Source organism: Lithobates pipiens, unplaced genomic scaffold, assembly GCF_037356315.1.
Source record: "Lithobates pipiens isolate NorthernLeopardFrog02 unplaced genomic scaffold, aLitPip1_a1.2 Scaffold_19, whole genome shotgun sequence".
NCBI classification, from domain to species: Eukaryota; Metazoa; Chordata; class Amphibia; order Anura; family Ranidae; genus Lithobates; species Lithobates pipiens.
In genome coordinates, this window is record NW_027507764.1 from 312,264,971 (window position 1) to 312,286,673 (window position 21,703).

The 21,703-nt window shown below is 40.2% G+C and overlaps 1 protein-coding gene across 6 annotated transcripts in view; it reads right to left on the minus strand.

Moving 5' to 3' along the window:
• Nucleotides 1-21,703, minus strand: part of CDH12 (cadherin 12) — a 1,439,064-nt gene that overhangs the window by 1,141,009 nt on the left and 276,352 nt on the right. For all 6 annotated transcript variants that reach the window (XM_077492034.1, XM_077492035.1, XM_077492033.1 and 3 more), the window contains exon 2: nt 2,834-2,888. The gene's annotated coding sequence lies outside the window, so the exon portion shown is untranslated. The remainder of the gene's footprint in view (nt 1-2,833; nt 2,889-21,703) is intronic.

Consider the following 21,703-nt stretch of genomic DNA (forward strand, 5'->3'; position numbering starts at 1 on the left):
AAAGGAAAATAGAGACTAATTAATTAGATAAGGGTTTGATCTAGATCAGTGTCAGGGTTAGGGTTAAGGTCAAAGGTTATTCTCAGGTTATACTCAGGTCAGCATCAAAAGTCAGGGGTCAAAAGTCGGGTCACAGATCAGGGTCAGTATATTTTAGGTAGGATAAAATATATATATATATATATATATATATATATACAGTGGTGTGAAAAAGTGTTTGCCCCCTTCCTCATTTCCTGTTCCTTTGCATGTTTGTCACACTTAAGTGTTTCGGAACATCAAACCAATTTAAACAATAGTCAAGGACAACACAAGTAAACACAAAATGCAATTTGTAAATGAAGGTGTTTATTATTAAAGGTGAAAAAAAATCCAAACCATCATGGCCCTGTGTGAAAAAGTGATTGCCCCCTAAACCTAATAACTGCTTGGGCCACCCTTAGCAGCAACAACTGCAACCAAGCGTTTGCGATAACGTGCAATGAGGCTTTTACAGCGTCCTGGAGGAATTTTGGCCCACTCATCTTTGCAGAATTGTCCTAATTCAGTTACATTAGAGGGTTTTCGAGCATGAACAGCCTTTTTAAGGTCATACCACAACATCTCAATAGGATTCAGGTCAGGACTTTGGCTAGGCCACTCCAAAGTCTTCATTTTGTTTTTCTTCAGTCATTCGGTGGTGGACTTGCTGGTGTGTTTAGGATCATTGTCCTGCTGCAGAACCCAAGTTTGTTTCAGCTTGAGTACATGAACAGATGGTCGGACATTCTCCTTCAGGATCTCTTGGTAGACAGCAGAATTCATAGTTCCTTTTATCACGGCAAGTCTTCCAGGTCCTGAAGCAGCAAAACAGCCCCAGACCATCACACTACCACCACCATATTTTACTGTTGGTATAATGTTCTTTTTCTGAAATGCAGTGTTCCTTCTACGCCAGATATACTTGGACACACACCTTCCAAAGAGTTCCACTTTTGTCTCATCGGTCCACAGAATGTTGTCCCAAAAGTCTTGGGGATCATCAAGATGTGTTGTGGAGAAATTGAGACGAGCTTTGATGTTCTTTTTGCTCAGCAGTGGTTTTCTCCTTGGAACTCTGCCATGCAGGCCATTTTTGCCCAGTCTTTTCCTGATGGTGGAGGCATGAACGCTGACCTTAACTGAGGCAAGTGAGGCCTGCAGTTCCTTGGACGTTGTTGTGGGGTCTTTTGTGACCTCTTGGATAAGTCGGCGCTGCGCTCTTGGGGTCATTCTGGGCCAGCGGCCACTCCTGGGAAGGTTCACCACTGTTCCATGTCTTCGCCATCTGTGGATAATGGCTCTCACTGTGGTTCGCTGGATTCCCAAAGCTTTGGAAATGGCTTTATAACCCTTTCCAGACTGATAGATCTCAATTACTTTCTTTCTCAATTGTTCCTGAATTTCTTTGGGTCTCGGCATGATGTGTAGCTTTTAAGGATCTTCTGGTGGACCTTACTGTGTCAAGCAGCTCCTATTTAAGTGATGCCTTGATTGTGAACAGGTGTGGCAATAATCAGGCCTGGGTGTGGCTAGAGAAATTGAACTCAGGTGTGGACAACCACAGTTATAGTATGTTTTAACAAGGGGGGCAATCACTTTTTCACACAGGGCCATGATGGTTTGGATTTTTTTTTCACCTTTAATAATAAACACCTTCATTTACAAATTGCATTTTGTGTTTACTTGTGTTGTCCTTGACTATTGTTTAAATTGGTTTGATGTTCCGAAACACTTAAGTGTGACAAACATGCAAAGGAACATGAAATGAGGAAGGGGGCAAACACTTTTTCACACCACTGTATATATATATATATATATATATATATATATATATATATATATATATATATATATATATATATATATATATTATTTAGTATCAGAGTCAGTAAGTGATTATCAGTATGGTTTAGGTAAGATAAAAAAGGAAAATGTGCAAGACGTTTACAGATACACTTTGAAAAATAGATTGTTTTTTTTTTTTTTACTATTATGTGCCAGTTTTCCTTCAGTAATAAAAAAATAAGAAGATATCCATTGCTGATTAACACCAAATAAAATGAAAATATCATGAATGCAATAAAGAAAATTCATAGACAAAAATCTAAATATATTTACAGTATATGTTGTTAGAGATTAACTATGTGCAAGTTTAACTGGAATTAAACAACATAAAGAAATTAACTATGGTTCATAAGAAATAAAACCTCGAGGAAATAAATTGTTTACAAAAATCATCCAATCACAAAATCAATGAATGTGTTCTAAGTCCAAAAATGTTGTCAACAAAAATGTAATATATTAATAAAGCAACTTTCACATTCTTGTTGAGATTGTATTTAAATATTGATCTTCTCCATGGTTACAAAAGTAATTAATCTCAAATTCATCTTTGGATATTCATAGACATAAAATGCACATGCTTCTAAGTAAGATTTTAAATAGCTTACATGTCATGTAAAGCTCTCCATTACCTGAGATGGAGGAAAGTTCATAAAAAAAAGCTAGATAATTTTATCCAGATAATTACCATTTCTCTGTAGGTGCTAATTGTACTGATCACAATCAAAGTGTTAAGACAGGACAGGAGCATCCTAGCTTTATATGCAGAAAATATCCAATTGCAGTCTGTAAGTGATGTGCATAGCTTTATATTTGAGTAGATATCCTATCCACATAAGAAAATGACCCATTAATAACATTCATAATCCGCAGATCCAATGCATATGTTATATGGCGGTGTTTCTTTCTGTGATGATCTATCAACTCTTACAACAATTGTAACTAGGATATGTGAAAATTCAGTATTTACCTTAATGACGGTCTGCAAACTTCCATAAGGGATTCCTTTTTAAAATTGAAAGAGGCTGCAATAAAAAATACCCTCATTAAAATGGTTATTCATTCATTCATACTTCATTTGTATTAATAGCAACAACTATAAAGGCATAGAGAAAGCTTGCTCAAAGCTTTGCAAAAGCTTGAGGAAACCTTCATGGAAGCTTGTTGTTCACAATTGTTAAAGGGACTTTGTGATTGGCTAGTAATGACATCAAACACATAAATTCTGCCCCCTATTCCTGTCATGTTAGAACACTTCCCCTCCAGATAAAGCCAAATCCTTCACCACATTGTGCCCCACTCTATTCCATAAGCCTTAACATAACATTCCCAGTCATTGATCTTTTTAATCTCAAAGGAGGAATGTTCACACATGAATAGAGTTGCTTTACTGATTATACTCAGGGAATGCCATAATGCTGTGTACACACGATCGGACTTTCTGCCAGAAAAGGCCAGACGGAATCATTCCGTCGGATATTAGGATGTGTGTACTTCTTCTGACTTTTTTCTTCAAAAATTCCGACAGACCTAGAAATAGAACATGTTTCAAATCTGTCCGACGGAATCAATTTCTATCGGGAAAACAGTTTGTCTCTATACTGGTTTGACAAACCAAATACGAAGCAAGGGCAGCTATTGGCTATTGAACTTCCTTTTCTAGTCCTGTTGTACATCATCACGTTCAAAATGAATGGACTTTGGTCTGTTTGTGTGTGGGCAAGTTCGTTCGGTCGGAAGTCCATCAGAACTCCGACGGAACTCAGTGGGGAAGACCGTCTGACCTTTTCTGCCGGAAAGTTTGATCGCGTGTACACGGTATTACAGTAACATCACATCAATATATTGTACATTCCAGAACCACTCGACAGTTCATAGTTAAACACATTTAGTGGATGGTCTGCAGTGGTCCCATGAGAAAGCCTATTTGGCATTTTAGGAAGCCATCTCTTATTCACAGGACTGGGATCGCTGTAGACACTTCCTCCATAGGTACACCTCTCCTGGGACCCTCCAGGGGAAAAGCTTCACTCAGGAAACTCTTGGCCTAGCCTAAAAGGCCTATTAATAAACCACCCTATCACCCACCTCCATAAGGGTTAGATGGTCTACAACCACTTTCCTGGATGCAGGTCTACTCCTCAGCTTCCAGCCCTGTCCAGAGCCTCCATATGCTGATTACATCTCTGCTGGTGTAGGGTGTTTTCTCCCATGCCCATGTGCCCTAGAGCTCCTCTCAACCTGGCTTATAACTGGGCACTGACTCACCCATGACATCACTGCAGGGGGGCTTTAATTAATGGGGGCCTAGCACCTGCTGACATTATGTTTTGCAACCAGAACTATTGTTTAACAGAGCTACCTGGTAGCAGACTAGCTAAGTGCACCTGCTTACACACTGCTCTTATACAAACTGAAATCAACTTGAAAAAATCCTAAGTGTTTTGACAAAGCAGTATTGCTTTGACTTCTGTGAAGTAAATGAATGTTCAGGAACTAACATGGTGTTTGAAAGAGCTGTCTGTCTCACAAAACTGGTTAAACAGCATTAATTTTTTCTGTTTTTTTTTTGCTAGTAAGACATTTTCACGTATATATTTTAACTGTGTATTAACCACTTGCTGACCAACCGCCGCAGTTGTACCGTGGCAACGTGGCTTGGCTTCATGTATCGGTGTCATGATACGTCACTTCTACCTGTGGCCACTAGGGATGTGTGCACACGCTGCTCGCCCTCAGAGCCAATGCAAGTGCCCGGGGGTCGCAATGAACGGACACGGGAAGAACCGGGATCTCTGTGTGTAGACACCGAGATACCAATTCTCTGAGGGGATAAGAAACAGATCGTGTGTTCATACAAAGTATAAACACCGACCTATATCTTCCCCTAGCAAGTCCCATCCCCTTTAGTTGGAACACTTAGCAGGGAACACAGTTAACCCCTTGGTTGTGCCCTAGTGTTAACCCCTTCACTATTAAAGAATAAGAGGATGCTCTGTGCCAAATAGTAAAATATAAAACTCAAAAATAAAATTTGTTGATTGACTATAGCTGCTCCCCTCAAGTAGCGTGATACTCATAAGGCAATTTGTGGTGAATTAGAGGGTGCTCGTGGTATTAAAATTCATGAAACTAAACAACAACATATAGCAAATTCTTCTGTGTGAAAATTCTTCCAAACAAATAAGTTAGTGATCCTTTACCAAGCACTAAAATAACACCCAACGTGTACTGGACAAGTAATCTGCTTACCAGAGGGATTTGACTTCTTTAATTAAAAAGATATCAAATATCGCTTTGGCAGGATGGTGTCTGCTCGCATATGGTATGACTGAAGATGTATAGGAACTTTCCTCCTCCTAGTGATACGTGAGATATGTGGAGAAAATAGTAGACATTCATAGTGTAAGGCCGCGTACACACGCGCGGACTGTTCGCCCAACCTTGTCCGCTGAACAGTGTTTGGGCGGACAGTCCGCTCGTGTGTGGGGCTTCAGCGGACAGTTTCAGCGGACAGTTGGCCGAACAAGGTCTTACGGAAATTCCGAAAAACTGTCCGCTGAAACCTTGTTTCGCTCGTGTGTAGGCTTGTTCGGCCAACTAAGTCTCGCGCATGCTCAGAAAGGATTTCCACGTCGGAAGGTTGCATTGCAGTGTATAGGACGTCGTATTTTTCGTCCCGTCGTACGTGCCGTTCACGTCATCGCGCACGGTTTCAGCAAACTGTTCGTCCGTCGTGTGTGGCCATGTCCGTCCATGCTAAGTTTGAGCGGACTGTTCGCTCAAACTGTTGGACGGACAAAGTTGGGCAAACAGTCCGCGCGTGTGTACGCGGCCTAATACTCTTTAATTTTAAAAAAGGTATACAAAAGTAGTAGCCACATGGCTGCTTACATATACAAGCGCCTAGTCCTGGCACTGGGGCTGCTGGCTTGTTTCAAGAGGATGACTGCATGTGGTGCCTGACTTCCACCTCTGTGGATGGCGTGCATTCCCCCGACCGGAAAGACAGCCAGAGGGACTGGAAATGACATGGAAGAGTGTGACCAATTACCGCCTTGAAGTATGTTTCATGTTCATCTTCAGGAAGCATTATACTACCACGGGTGATTTCATCAGACCTAGTTATTTAATTTTGTATATGCATGTTTGTATATTCACTATATATTGTTGTTTAGTTTCATGTATTATATTTAATACCAGTGAAATTTTTACAGTAATCAATGCATTGCACTGATCACTGTATAAATGCCAATGGTCCCATAAATGTGTCAAAATTGCCCGATGTGTCTGCCATAATGTTGCAGTCATGATAAAAATAGCAGATTGCCACCATTACTAGTAAAAAAAAAAAAAAAAAATGCTATAAACTATCACCTATTTTGCAGACGCTATAATTTTAACCAATCAATATACCCTTATTTTTATTACCAAAAATATGTAGAAGAATACATATCAGCCTAAACTGAGAAAAATTTTTTTTTTTTTTTTTAAATGGGGATATTTATTATAGCAAAAAGTACAAAATATTGTGTTTTTTTTTTTATTTACTTTTTTTTATAACACAAAAAAAAAAAAAAAAACGCAGAGATGATCAAATAGTACCAAAAGAAATCTATTATGGGAAAAAAAGGATATCAATTTTGTTTGGGTACAACGTCATATGACCGCACAATTGTCAGTTAAAGCGACAAAGCGCCCAATCGCAAGAAAATGGCCTGGTCATTCAGCAGCCAAATCTTCCGGGGCTGAAGCGATTAATCTGTTTTGCTTATGCTTACATGCAAAGACTTGTGTAAATATCCAGCTAAATTTAAAAAAAGGATTTTTTTTTATCATTTCTAAATGAAAAAAACATATAAACAGTATAGTGGTGCTGAGAGGTAGCATATAAAGTACACAAAATAAGACATTAATATTGGGTTATCTATATTTATGTAATCGTAAATTACAGAAGTACCCAACAGTGTATCAGATAACATATTCCTAAAAACACAACCATTTATTATACAGGTGCCACGCATCTATAAAAATCAGTGATGTTTACTGCTGTTGTAGAAATCAATGCAAACAAAAGGTTATGTGACAGGCAGTACTTGTCAAAAATGTATAAAACACATTTTCAGACTATTCTATTAGATAGATAGATACATTTTGTAGCACACCTCAAAAAAATGTGCTTAACTATAAAAAAAAAAAAAACCATTGCAACAACACATAAATGGAAGCAATAAAATATACAAACATGCTACATAAAGCATGAATGATTGTTCATAAATTTTATTTCAATTGTATAGAAACATATTTCTTTCTTTCTAGGTAAAATCCAGTTGTTGTAAGTATTCATGGTGGGTGGCCCTAAGATATTTTGCATATCTATTGTTGCAACAACCAGTTATACTAAAAGTCTTGGAAGGCAAGATACTTCAATGCATACATTTATGTTTTTTTTTTACTTCTTAGACTTGTTTAAAGACTATTGTAGTTTAAATTTAGCATGAACATCAAAGTAATACCATGTTTAATAAAAATTCCCAGTTTAATTAAAATAAAACTGACCAGAATAAACACAAAGAGCAACATAAACAAATTTGCTTCTCTGAAGGTTGTTGTAAACTGAAGATGCTGATATTTTTCCCACAAATTAGACTCGCACGTGTCATGGTCTCTCATTAATTTACAGGGGATCATCTCTGCAAGTAGAGGATCACCCCTTCTATGTGCCTCCAATTGTATAGGATTTTAAGAAATCATCGAGGAGGGTCAGGCAAAGTAGGCCTCCCTAAGATCCTTTGGTTTGAGACACATACTGTAGGATCTTAACTAGGCATGCTCATGATATGATTCTCTGAAGTCCACTGTCTCCTTGTTGCTTGTGATCTCAGGTGCAAATTTCATCAACAATTTTTAAATAACCAGACTAATAAAAAAATAAGCTGATAAGTTTCACAAGTAACACAAGTTTCCTGATCTGTTGGTTGTCATTAGATTTAAAGTGATACTCTTTGCAAGTAGAATATCACCCTTCCTATTCTCCCCTAAATTTTATAGGGCCAACAGAAAACACAGAGAAGCATACCTAGGATCCTGGTATACGGTTTCTAATCCCAACTTATTGTCATTACATGGTCTTCTGAAATGCCCTGGCTCCTTTTTCTCTTGTGATTCCAGATGTATATTTCATCAAAAGGGCTAGAAAAAACATATTACTCTAAGCACTCAGTTAGAAACAGAGGTAGGGTAGTCCCTGTAACCAGATGTTAAAGAAACACACGAATAGAAAAATAAATGAATACATTTTATCTTGCTGCTATCTAAATTTTTTTGTGTAATGCAGTCCGAATATTTTTTATCCTGTATTCAGCTGGTAGCAAGAACATTTATTTTCCAGATAATGTCAATTCTTTCATCAAATTATAATTAGCACTTGTTTCATTTCCGATGGGGGTCATTATTCATAATATGGGTGTTTCTGTATAACGGATGCTTAGGGCCATTGGTGATAGAAGGGATTAATATTTGCTTTCTCCTCTCCTCTTTTTTATTTTATTTTTTTTATATGGGGTGAGGTTTCACATTTGAGTGGACAAATGGGAAGGCCTAGATTTAGGCCCAGATAAAATACTTTTTTTGTTAATTATTAATTATTATATTATATATCCCATCAAGTTGGGGCTTTGTTGCCTTGTTAGTTTGAATTTGTATTCAAATTGATAGTTGCTATGCATGGTGATTGGATCTTGATATTGTATTAATATATTTTAGGTTCAATGTGTATGATGTTTTGTTGTGTTGTGCTTTGTTTTGTCTGTTTATCTGTTAAGAAAAATAAATAAAAAGATTTATAAAAAACAAACAAAAAAAAAACATTTATTTAATTTAGATTATTTTCATTAAACTATGAATGGGTTATATTTGAATGTGTTACTTCATATATATTACCACTTCTAGAGAGTAGTCAAGTGTATTTAAGCTCAAAACAATAACACACATTTTTGTATTTAAAAGGAATAATATGCCATTTTCAATCTTTATGGAATACCAACAAAGCTATAGATGTCTGGTTGGACTTCTCAAGTGCTGAAAAATCATATTTATGCTCGCCCTGTACTGTTGCATTGGGAAAATACCTTGAAAAAATAACAGATGGCACTATATGCCCCTTAGGATGGAAAACATATCCTCCTCATATTCTCCCCTGCTGGCAAAACTGTGGCCATGTGGGGAATCTATTACATGTTCTATGGGAATGACCTGCACTAGCCAGCTTCTGGAAACAAACATTTAAACTTAAATCCACCTGCACAGGGATGCTCACCATGCCCAGCACTAGCCCTTCTAAACCTAGTGATTGATAGATACCCGAAGCAACACAGGCAGGTTGTCACTCACGTACTCCTAGCAGCCCGATCCTTAATCTTAGAGGAGTGGAAGTTGTTGTTAGCTCCCAATTTATTAGCATTCTCAACATGAAGAAAACTTATGAGAAACGACTAAATTTGAATTCACTATCATTCCATGTTTTTCAAAAGTTCTGGAATATATAGCCGTGTGACTAACTGTGTACTATTGAAATTGCATTATGTTCTATGCACTATACTTGAGCAAAGTAGCCTCTGTATTACTTATGTTTTTCTGTACATGATCCTGTCAAAAATGTATTGTTTCAAAAAATATATATAAAGTATTTTATAGGGGATATCTGTAATATGACTCTAGGTGAAGTTTTCAGAATAAAGCAGTTTGGTGATTACACCAAAAAATAAAAATTAAATAAATTATGAAGACAGTCGACAAAATCAAATCCGTTTTTATTTAAAAAATGGCAATTAAAAATACATGTAATACGATCAAAATATCCTTTGAATATTGAATACCCCTATATTTTACCACTACACTATTCAATAGATATTCAATATTTTAGAGCGTTCATTAGCATGGTTTACATTGGTGGTCAGGAGATTAAGGAAAGGTTACGGTTAAGGTTAAGGAAAGGTTACGTGTTGTGACACTCACGTCATTAATCAGTGATGTGAAGAGACAGTACCACCAAACACTGATGATTTCATTAAAAATGCAGGTCACAGGTAACAGTACTGTAGCTTTAAATACCTAAGCTCCATAAGGTTTTAGCCAATACATGACCAGGCAATTTTTTGCTATGTGACAATGTGCTACTTTAACTGACAATTGTCATGTTGTACCCAAATAAATGTATATACTTTTTTTTACACAAATTCAGCTTTATTTTGGTGGTATTTGATCACCTCTGGGTTTTTTATTTTTCTATTACATGAACGGAAAGAGTTTTGAAAAAAAAAAAATATCTATTTTTTTTACTTTTTGCTATAAAACATCTCATAATAAAAAATATAAAAAAATCAAATCTCTTAATAAATTAGGCAAGGGAGACTGCAATGAAAGAGAACCTTTGCATGGAGTTTGATGTTTACATTTAATGAAGATGCTGCTCAATAATTTTGGACTTGGGTTGCATCTTTCCCCTTTTTTGTGAAGGACCATAATGCGGGCTTTGAAGCAAAGAATTAAAGGCTCATAGAAAATTAGTGGTATGAATATGAGGGAAATTTCTATAATATTGGATGGGGCTTCATCTGTTTGAGAATGCTCAGTAGTTCCTCAGCTGATATTGGCTTTTCTAATTATTTAGCAGAATGTGAAGAAATAGAGGGAATACCATGTGTCCTCAGATATTTTCTGATTACCATAGTTGCTGACGGTCTGGAGGAGTGAGATTGTTTGAGCTTAACCACTTTCAGACCGGACCATTTTGCTGGTAAATGACCAGAGGTCTTTTTACAATTTGGCACTGCACTGCTTTAACTGGTAATTGCGCGGTCATGCAATGTTGTACCCAAACAAAATTTGCGTCCTTTTCTTCCCACAAATGGAGCTTTCTTTTGATGGTATTTGATTGCCTCCGCGATTTTTATTTTTTGCAAAATAAACGTAAAAAGACCGCAAGTTTTGAAAAAAAAATGATATTTTCTACTTTTTGTTATTAGAAAAATCCAATAAACTCAATTTTAGGCATACATTTAGGCCAAAATGTATTCAGCCACATGTCTTTGGTAAAAAAAAAAGTCAATAATTGTATATTTATTGGTTTGCGCAAAAGTTGTCACATCTACAAACTAAGGTACGTTTTCTGGAATTTACGCAGCTTTTAGTTTACGACTGCCTATCTCATTTCTTGAGGTGCTAAAATGGCAGGGCAGTACAAACCCCCCCCCCCAAATGACCCCATTTTGGAAAGTAGACCCCCTAAGGAAATTGATAAGTGGCATGTTGAGCCCATTGAATATTTTTTTTTTTTTTTTACACAAAGTTGTGACTAAATGATATATTGCTCACACATGCTATGGGCATATGTGAAATGACACCCCAAAATAAATTCTGCTGCTTCTCCTGAGTACGGGGATACCACATATGTGGGACTTTTTGGGAGCCTAGCCGCGTACGGGGCCCCGAAAACCAAGCACCGCCTTCAGGCTTTCTAAGGGCGTAAATTTTTGATTTCACTTCTCACCACCTATTACAGTTTTGAAGGCCATAAAATGCCAAGATGGCACAAAACCCCCACAAATGACCCCATTTTAGAAAGTAGACACCCCAAGCTATTTGCTGAGAGGCATTTTGAGTCCATGGAATATTTTATATTTTGCCACAAGTTGCGGGAAAATTACAAACTTTAATTTTTTTTTATTTTTTTTTTCACAAAGTTGTCACTAAATGATATATTGCTCACACATGCTATGTGCATATGTGAAATGACACCCCAAAATAAATTCTGCTGCTTCTCCTGAGTACGGGGATACCAAATATGTGGGACTTTTTTGGAGCCTAGCCGCGTACGGGGCCCCGAAAACCAAGAACCGCCTTCAGGTTTTCTAAGGGCGTAAATATTTGACTTCACTCCTCACTACCTATTACAGTTTTGAAGGCCATAAAATGCCAAGATGGCATAAAACCCCCACAAATGACCCCATTTTAGAAAGTAGACACCCCGAGCTATTTGCTGAGAGGCATGTTGAGTCCATGGAATATTTTATATTTTGCCACAAGTTGCGGGAAAATTACAAACTTTTTTTTTTTTTTTTCACAAAGTTGTCACTAAATGATATATTGCTCACGCATGCCATGGGCATATGTGAAATGACACCCCAAAATAAATTCTGCTGCTTCTCCTGAGTACGGGGATACCACATATGTGGGACTTTTTGGGAGCCTAGCCGCGTACGGGGCCCCGAAAACCAAGCACCGCCTTCAGGCTTTCTAAGGGCGTTACAGTTTTGAAGGCCATAAAATGCCAAGATGGCACAAACCCCCCCCCCCCCCAAATGACCCCATTTGACCCCATTAAATTTAGGGGTACACTAGTGAGACTAGGTAATAAATGGCGGGTGCCCTGAAACTATAAAAAAATAACTAACCAACCAGCGTCACCTGTAACAGTTATATGGTGATCACTGGTGAAAGGGTTAACTAGGGGGCAATCAGGGGGCTTTATGCGGTAGTATATGGGGGTCCCTGGCGCTATATAAAAAGCTGCGGCGAACCTAAATACCTACCTGCCTAACTAGCGTCACCTGTGACACTAATACAGCGATCAGAAAAACGATCGCTTATTAGGCTGGGTTCACACTGGAGCGATGCGGGAACGCCACGAATCCGCGGCGGGTTCCCGCATCACATGCCTCCCGGCGGCAGTTCACACTGCCCTATGCGAACTGCTGGGAGTGTCAGTGAAATGTTAATGACACCCCCAGATCAGTTCGCATATCGCAGTGCGATCTGCAAACTCGGATCGCATGGTGTGAACACCCATGCGATCCGATTCTGCTGCGGACCAAAAAAAGGGTCCCGTGCGAGTTTGCGGCGGGTGCGACACGAATTCAGCCATACTATCTGTATGGCTGAACTCGAATCGCACAGAGATCGGATGTGATTTGCACTGCAGTGCGGTGCGAATCACATCCGTTCTCATAAACCGCTGCAATGTGAACCCAACCTTAGTGACACTGGCGACGGGGGGTGATCACGGGGTTAAACCTTTATTGGGGGGGTTAGGGGGGTACCTTAGAACTAAAGGGGGCTAACCCTAACTGCCCTAACAGTTATTACAGTCACAAATGACACCCGCCGGGTGATCAGGGGGTTAAACCTTTATTAGGTAATAAATGGCGGGTGCCCTGAAACTATAAAAAAATAACTAACCAACCAGCGTCACCTGTAACAGTTATGTGGTGATCACTGGTGAAAGGGTTAACTAGGGGGCAATCAGGGGGCTTTATGCGGTAGTATATGGGGGTCCCTGGCGCTATAAAAAGCTGCGGCGAACCTAAATACCTACCTGCCTAACTAGCGTCACCTGTGACACTAATACAGCGATCAGAAAAACGATCGCTTATTAGGCTGGGTTCACACTGGAGCGATGCGGGAACGCCACGAATCCGCGGCGGGTTCCCGCATCGCATGCCTCCCGGCGGCAGTTCACACTGCCCTATGCGAACTGCTGGGAGTGTCAGTGAAATGTTAATGACACCCCCAGATCAGTTCGCATATCGCAGTGCGATCTGCAAACTCGGATCGCATGGTGTGAACACCCATGCGATCCGATTCTGCTGCGGGCCAAAAAAAGGGTCCCGTGCGAATTTGCGGCGGGTGCGGCGGGTGCAGCGGGTGCAATGCGAATTCAGCCATACTATCTGTATGGCTGAACTCGAATCGCACAGAGATCGGATGTGATTTGCACTGCAGTGCGGTGCGAATCACATTCGTTCTCATAAACCGCTGCAATGTGAACCCAGCCTTAGTGACACTGGCGACGGGGGGTGATCACGGGGTTAAACCTTTATTGGGGGGGTTAGGGGGGTACATTAGAACTAAAGGGGGCTAACCCTAACTGCCCTAACAGTTATTACAGTCACAAATGACACCAATGCAAAAAAAAAATTAAAAAAAAATGACATTGGTGTCACTGTGACTGGGGGGCAGGGGTAATTGGGGGGGGGGGGTGATCGGGGGGGTGTGAGTGTGCCTGGCATGTTCTACTGTGTAGTGTCGTGTTGGTGCAACTCACCGATCCTCTCTCCTCGGTGTCGGAACGAAAAATACCGACACGGAGGAGAGATTACATCACTTCCTCTCCTGTGTTTACATTACAGGAGAGGAAGTGATGTGACGAAGGATTTCTATTCGTCGGGAGCGATCGCGAGGGGGTGGCCATGAATGAATGGCTGCCCCCTCATCCCGGATCGCTCCCGAACGAATACCGACCGCCGCAAGCACCGCGGGAAGGCAAGGACGTACATGTAAGCCCTTATGCCTGCCCATGCCATTCTGTCGACGTACATCGTCGTGCGGCGGTCGGGAAGTGGTTAAAGAGCATAGATTGTAAAGTTACTCATAATATCTGGTGAATTAAAGGGTGATCTGCTTGGTCCTATGATACAAGCTACCATTTTTTATCATGAATCCCAAGAACTGTCATGTCTGCTCTTTTGCCCTGGTACATTTTTGCTAATGGTGTCCCTCTTTTATTTGCAATAATTTGCAGGTAAAAGCAAATTGTCATCTGGTCTACTTCCCAATTTCTTCTAAAAGATAGTTTGTAGCCTGAGTTAGGGAAGTTGTTCAGTTGTTTGAATCCTTATGTGTGCAGCCTTTAACAAGTACTTTTGGGTAAATAAAGCCACCACATGAGCGTGTCTCTCCTTTTTCATTTTTTTGGAAAGAGAAGTACATTCAGCCCTTTGTGCACATTTGTGTGCAAACTATTGAGTCAGTGCCGATGATCAGAAGTCACATTGCAGCTGAAATAGTCATGGAGATTGGATCTGAGTTTGTGAAGAGTTAGAGAAGTCCAATAATGGGTTTAGAGGAAGTTTTATATCACACTCCAAAATCAAGATCCTGGAGTGGAAATATGATTAAATGCAGGGCTGGTGCAATGCAGCCTCACCAGAGCCCATCAAATGCAGCCTCACCGGTATCCATCAAATCCATCAAATCCAGCCTCACCAGCACCCATCAAATGCAGCCTACCAGTGCTCATCAATGCAGCCTCACCAGTGCCTAACAAATGTAGCCTCACCAGCACCCAATAAATCCAGCCTCACCAGCACACATCAAATGCAGCCTACCAGCGCACATCAATGCAGCTTCACCAGTGCCCATCAATGAATGTTTGCTTGCTTCCATTCATTCAGGAGTTGGGACACACAGTCCTCCGCCACTGCTGTACCTCTGACACTATGTGTGAACTGAGCAATGGCTGCCTGCTGATGCTGAGACTTAGTTGCTTGCTGCAGAGAGAAGAGCATAGGAGCACCAGTGGCTGGCTGCCCTAGGTAACAGTGCACCCTAGGTGGCTGCCTAGTGGTAGCACCAGCCCTGATTAAATTATTAGGTATTATATTATATAAAACATGCTTTTCATTTGGGGGTATATGTTTTCAAATGTAATGTGTCTGTTTGAAAGTTATTTTTTAGAATTATGTAATGCCCTTCAGAGTCTGACAGTTGGTAAATACAGTGTAATGCAACATTTTTATCAAATAAATGGCTGCTCCCTTTGTTTTGGAATCAGTGGTAGATGCATGATATAAGGTGGGGTATTTGACAATGGTGAATTTACAGATTTCATTGAAAGCCATAGATCTTTTCTCAGGAACATTAAAGTGGTTGTAAAGGCTGAGGCTTTTGAACTTAATGAATTATATGCATTAAGATAGAAACATAGAACATAGAAAAGTGATGGCAGAAAAAAAGGCCAAGTAGTCCATCAAGTCTGCCCATTCTTTTTTTGTTTTTTTAGTTAACTTTTTTGAGTATAGATCTATTTTTGTCCCAAGCATGTTTGAAGCCATTTACTATTAACTAGCTCACTACCTCTGCTGGTAGGTTATTCCGAGCATCAACTACACTCTCAGTAAATTAATACCTCCTAAGATTAGTTTTGAACTTTCCTCCAGTTACGAAAAAATGACAAAATGGAAGGCACGCACACCTAGTGCATTAACTGAAACTCCCACCACCATGCTTGACTGTAGGCAAGACACACTTGTCTTTGTACTCCTCACCTGGTTGCTGCCACATACGCTTTTACACCATCTGAACCAAATAAGTGTATCTTGGTCTCATCAGCATCAGCAGGCAGCCATGCAGACTAATTTGATGCAGTTTGCCTGAGTCTGAGCACCGACAGGCTGACCCCCCAACCCCTTCAACCTCTGCAGCAATGCTGACAGCACTCATAAGTCTATTTCCCAAAGATAACCTATGGATATAACGCTGAGCATGTGCACTCAACTACTTTGGTCGATCATGTCGAGGCCTGTTCTGTGTGGAACCTGTCCTGTTAAACCACTGTATGGTCTTGGCCACCATACTGCAGCTAAGTTTCAGCGTCTTGGCAATCTTCTTATAGCCTAGGCCATCTAGGCCTGCACTTCCAAGTGCACTTTCAGTGCAATTTCAAGTGCACTTTGCACTTGTAGTTTGCACTTATAGTGCAAAGTGGATTTGCCTTTAGTAAATAACCCTCAATATTCTAGATGAGGTCTCACTAAAGATCTATATAGGGAGGGACCTCTTACTTCCTGTTGATGATCCTTCTAGTGTTGCATCCTAGAATTCTATTTGCTTTTCCAGCTGCCTGGTCACACTGCTCATTTTGCAATCATCTGAAATAAGTGTCCCCAAATATTTTTCCTCTCTAGTGCTGGCCAGCACTGTACCAGCAATGATGTACTCTCTCAATTGATTTTTTTTATCCCCAGGTGATTTTTTTTTTACATTTAGAAACATTGAATTGCAGTTTTCACTGCTTTGATCAATCTTCCAGCAATGCATTGCCAAATCATGTTCCATATTCCAGACTCCTCCAGGGATATCAACTCTATTACACACCTTTGTATCATCAGCAAAAATACATACCTTGCCCAACAAACCTTTGGTTATATTACTTACATATAGATTAAATGGAACAGGACATAGTACAGAGCCCTGTGGTACACTACAAGTGACTGATCTCTGTTCCGAAATGAACCCCATTTACATCAACACTTTGGTATCTATTCTTTATCCAACTGCATATCCACTGAACCATCCGAGGGTTAAGTCCTAGCTTGTACAACTTTTGTATTAGATCATTATGTGGAACTGTAGCAAATACCTTGCTGAAATCAAGATATGCTATGTCCACAGCAATGTAAGAAATCTGCATACAAATGGGACATCAACCCAGCTTCCAAAACATACCATCAAAAATAAATTCCAAACAAGTATTTCACTGAAGTAAACCAGATATTTAAAAAAAAGATTTACTTAAATTCAGAGGTATTAACCAGAGATAGGTGGCTGTTTCCAAACTCCTGTTCTTTTTAAACTACTGCTGTTTAAACTACAAACTTTTGTCCCGCTCCACTTCTGTACTGCTGTACTTCGAAAGAGCAAACTCTACAGAGTAAACTCTACCCTCACTAATTTGTCAGAAAAGCATTCATTCATCAAGTGCCAGTGTCAGCATTTAGCAGACCCAAGTGAAATTTACTCAAAAGCTGGTCCATCTAGCCATGCAATCATGGGATCATGAAAACAGAGGTAAAACTGCAACTCATTTAGCAACAATCACAAACAGCAGGTTGCAAAATCTCACATCACCATGAGTGGGAGTTTGTACTGTACACGTGCAACTCAGCCAGTATATACTATATATACATTGATTAGCCATAACATTATGACCACTCATCAAAACCATTCAAGGTATGGACTCCACTAGACTTCGGAAAGGTATGCCGTGGTATCTGGCATCAGTAGCAGATTGTTTAAGTTGCAAGTTGTGAGGTGGAAGAAAATTCCAGTGCCCAATTCAGGTAACCTCTTCAAAAGTGTACTCTTCAAAAGTGCGACACCACCACAACCCTGAAAATGGAGGAGGCTTACCAGAGGACTTGGACTTAGCTGGGCATATGCGCCCCAAGTCTAACAGGCTTATCTGCAAAACCCGGCCCGATGGTTATGGGTAGTCCTCTGTCTCAACTCAAATTGCAGATCATTCAAACATCAATAAATGAATAGTAGATAGTTTTTCTGAAGCATCAAATGGAAGGTGGGATAGCGTTATTATATGTAGGACCATGTAAATAAAAGTCCAACATTGCGTGATACCGTCAAACATAAAACTTTAATATAAAGGATAAATAAAACACTTACATTTGGAGAGTATCAATCAGTGTATAAACAAGTGCAAGCAATGAAAGAATAGAGGTAATAGGTTGCGCTAAGGAACTTATGTAGAAAATACAAAATATAAAATATATAATAGATAAATTATGGAGGAAGAAAAAATAGGTAAGAGCTGCCTCTATTAATATCCACCTGGTGGGGTGGAGAATGTTAGATAAGGGAGTGCTATGAATAGATCTGGCGCTATACCTATATATCAAAAATTAAAATTACAAGTGTTACATCAATCCGGTGTATGAGTGCCAATGTGCAATATATTAGTGTTGAAATAAAATATAAACTATAAGCAAAAAATATGTGTATATAAAATGTTTGTCACATAGTAAATAATTGCCAGCGTGCTGGCTAAAAAGTAAGATTTAACTCAAGTGCAATAAAAACCTAAATAAGTGATCACCTTATAAACTCTAGATCATATAAATACCTTAAAACATGTGAACTACTTAATATATTGGTGATGAATTAGGTAAAAAATTATACATGTAAAATATAAACCACAAAATTAACACAGTTGTTGGTTTTAAAGTGCACAAATGTGACAAATGAAGTCTATGCGTGCAATGCTAAAAGTGCAAGCAATGTCTGCAAGGAGGTCTACCCGATGTGTTTCGACTGCAGAGTCATCACCCTAGATATCACCCTTTCAGCCGCCTTCGGCTCTTCTCGTGGCTTTCGGCCGCCTTCGGCCCTTCTTGGCAGCCGAAAACTGCCGAGAAGGGCCGATAGCAGCCGAAAGACGCCGAGTACGGCCAAAAGCCACCGAGTACGGCCGAAGGCAGCCTAAAGCCGCCGAGTAAGGCCGAAGGTGGGCAAAAGCTGCCGAGTACGCCCAAAGGCGGCTGAGAACTACCGGACACCGCCAAGATACACAGGACATCTCGGCGGCGCCATTTTTAAAAATAAAAGCTGACATTATCACTGAGGGGACAACGATGCACAAGGCTGCAATGATGGACAGGCTGCATGATGGACAGCCTGCATGACAAGGCTGCAATGATGACGGACAGGTTGTATGACAAGGCTGCAATGATGGACAGGCTGCATGACAAGGCTGCAATGACGGAAAGGCTGCATGACAAGGCTGCAATGATGGACAGGCTGCATGACAAGGCTGCAAATGACACTGACAAGGCTTCAGATGGATACTGATAATGCTGCATTGATGGGCATTTAAATGTAAGTTTTTTTTTCCTTAAATTTCCCTCCTAAAAGTTTTTTTTCCTTAAAATTCCCTCCTAAACTTGGGGTGCAGGTTATACACCAGCGTGTGTTATACGCCGATAAATACGGTAGTTAGCTCTCGTGGTAGATGCAGTGCAGTGAGTTCACAGCAAACAGGAACTACAGTTTTAGGGCGTAGTAGCCCACTTTTATTAAAAAAAACGAAATGTTCATACACACATGAATTGCACACATAAGGGTTCTTCTCCAGCAAAAATACAACAAATGAAACATGCTAAACTGCTGGGCTCTCCAGGCTCACTCAGCCTTAGTACCATGATGTGCAGGCCCACTCCAGGCCTCTAGGAAGGGTTTTTCCTGACACTCCAGGCTTTCTCACTCACACTTTGCCTCTGGTCTCAATGACTCTCTCCCAGTTGTCTCAGCCATGGTCTCCCAGACTTGCTCTGTCCACTGACTTGGAACCTCTCCCACGTGGAGTGCGGTCTCAAGGATATTGCCTTGATTCATAAACAGGAGCACACCTTCCTCCTGGCTGCAGCAACTGCTCCAACACCAACTACTACTCTACTTCCTCTGAGCTATGCTCAGATCTGTATTATAATGAGTATGTGAACCTGGACACACACACACAACCTGCAGAATGTCTGGGAAACCTGGACACAAGACTGAAGACTGTATCTCACCCAATGCTCTTTGGAGACTTCAAGCTTCCAACCTTGATCAGGACTTACCAAATCCAGAGAAAACTCTAAGCATAATTTCAAACAGACTCTTCGAGAGTCTTCTGCCCATTTTCCCAAAGACAGGGACTCTCATTATCATGTGTTGCCCCTCCCCCCTATACATTGTAAAGCGCTGCGTAAACTGTTGGTGCTATTTAAATCGTGTATAATAATAATAATAATAATATGTAATAACATATGGAGGGAAAGGTACATCTGGTGTATTGCCAATATTATTTGTTAATATTTGTGTATTATTAATATTTACATTGGCAACAGAGTGGTCTAGATACATAATCATACAATTCAGTATGATGAAGCAGATAACTGTTTAGGTTAAAGTCATTAAAATGTGAAGGCATACCAGCCAAAACCAAAGGCTCTAGGAGTAAAGCCCGGTAGGCGAATTACAAGTACCTCATATGATTATTAAAAAGGAAAATCAGCAGAGCTGCATAGCCATATACAATTATCTACAGTGGATGCACGGCTTCCCTCCCATTAAAAATCCCAAAAATGTCAGCAGCAATGCAATGAAATAAAGTCAATTATATCCTGGAAACAAATCTACCTAAAATCAAAGCCAGTAAACATGAGGCAATAATCATATATACTCCCACAAGGCAAAGAGCTGTTAATAGGTGAAGGCACTAATATGAAATTGACCTGAGTGGGGATCAGTATATGGCTGGCACATCTAGCTAAATAAATATGGAAATCCAGGGAAAACTGCCTCTGGCTAAGTGGCAGTCACTAATAACATAAAGAACAATACAGAACCTGCATCACCTTGGCTCTAGGGTCTTATGTTCATTTGCAGGCCGACATATGTGGAGAGGTGCAATATATCTGATGTAGTGCATTACATCATGCCAATAATAAATGGATTAATACCTACAGATTTTTGAGTGGAACAGGTTTGGCAGATAGACTGGGGCTATATTTATAAGTTGTTGTGTAATATAGAGGTTTATATTACACATGCTCTTATAAATGGCCTGACATCTGCTTCTCATAATTCTAGAAGTAAATCCTGAAGAATAATGTATCAATATCTTATTCAATTATTATAGAGCGGTGTGTTAGTTCTGCAGTGTTGTTTAGTTGTGTACAGTAACTGTGACAAATGCATCTCACCTCTCACAACAAAAGTCTAGAAGAGGTCAACAGTAGTGCAAGCAATCAGAAATAATGTTGACGGGGCGTGGCCTGACTGCGGAGCTGTATGGACGTGTAACCTCGGAGCTCCGAGCGAATGGGGACTACAGCGGCTAATAGCGACTCATCTCAGCGGCCCTCTGCCTTGCTACAGCAGCGGGACTCATCACAGCATTGTTCGCCATGTCGGGGAGATGCCGCCCGCACTGCAAACCACAACGTTTAACTGATTTTTATCCGCTCAGCGGGAGAGAGGTGGAGCAAGATGGCGCCGAGGCCTACACGCCGCGGAGGACGGCATCTAAGCACAAGCCGATGAAAAAAGGTACATTTCTCATAAATACAGATTTAGATGAGGAGAAATCAGCCTCCCCCTCAACCCCATCCTCCCGCAGCCCTGTTAAAGCTAAACCCAGGCTGGATGAGGGCGGATTAAGTCCGGCGGTGAGCCAGGCCTCAGATTCAGGGGAGGACACCAGAGACTTGCCTGAACCTATCGAGAC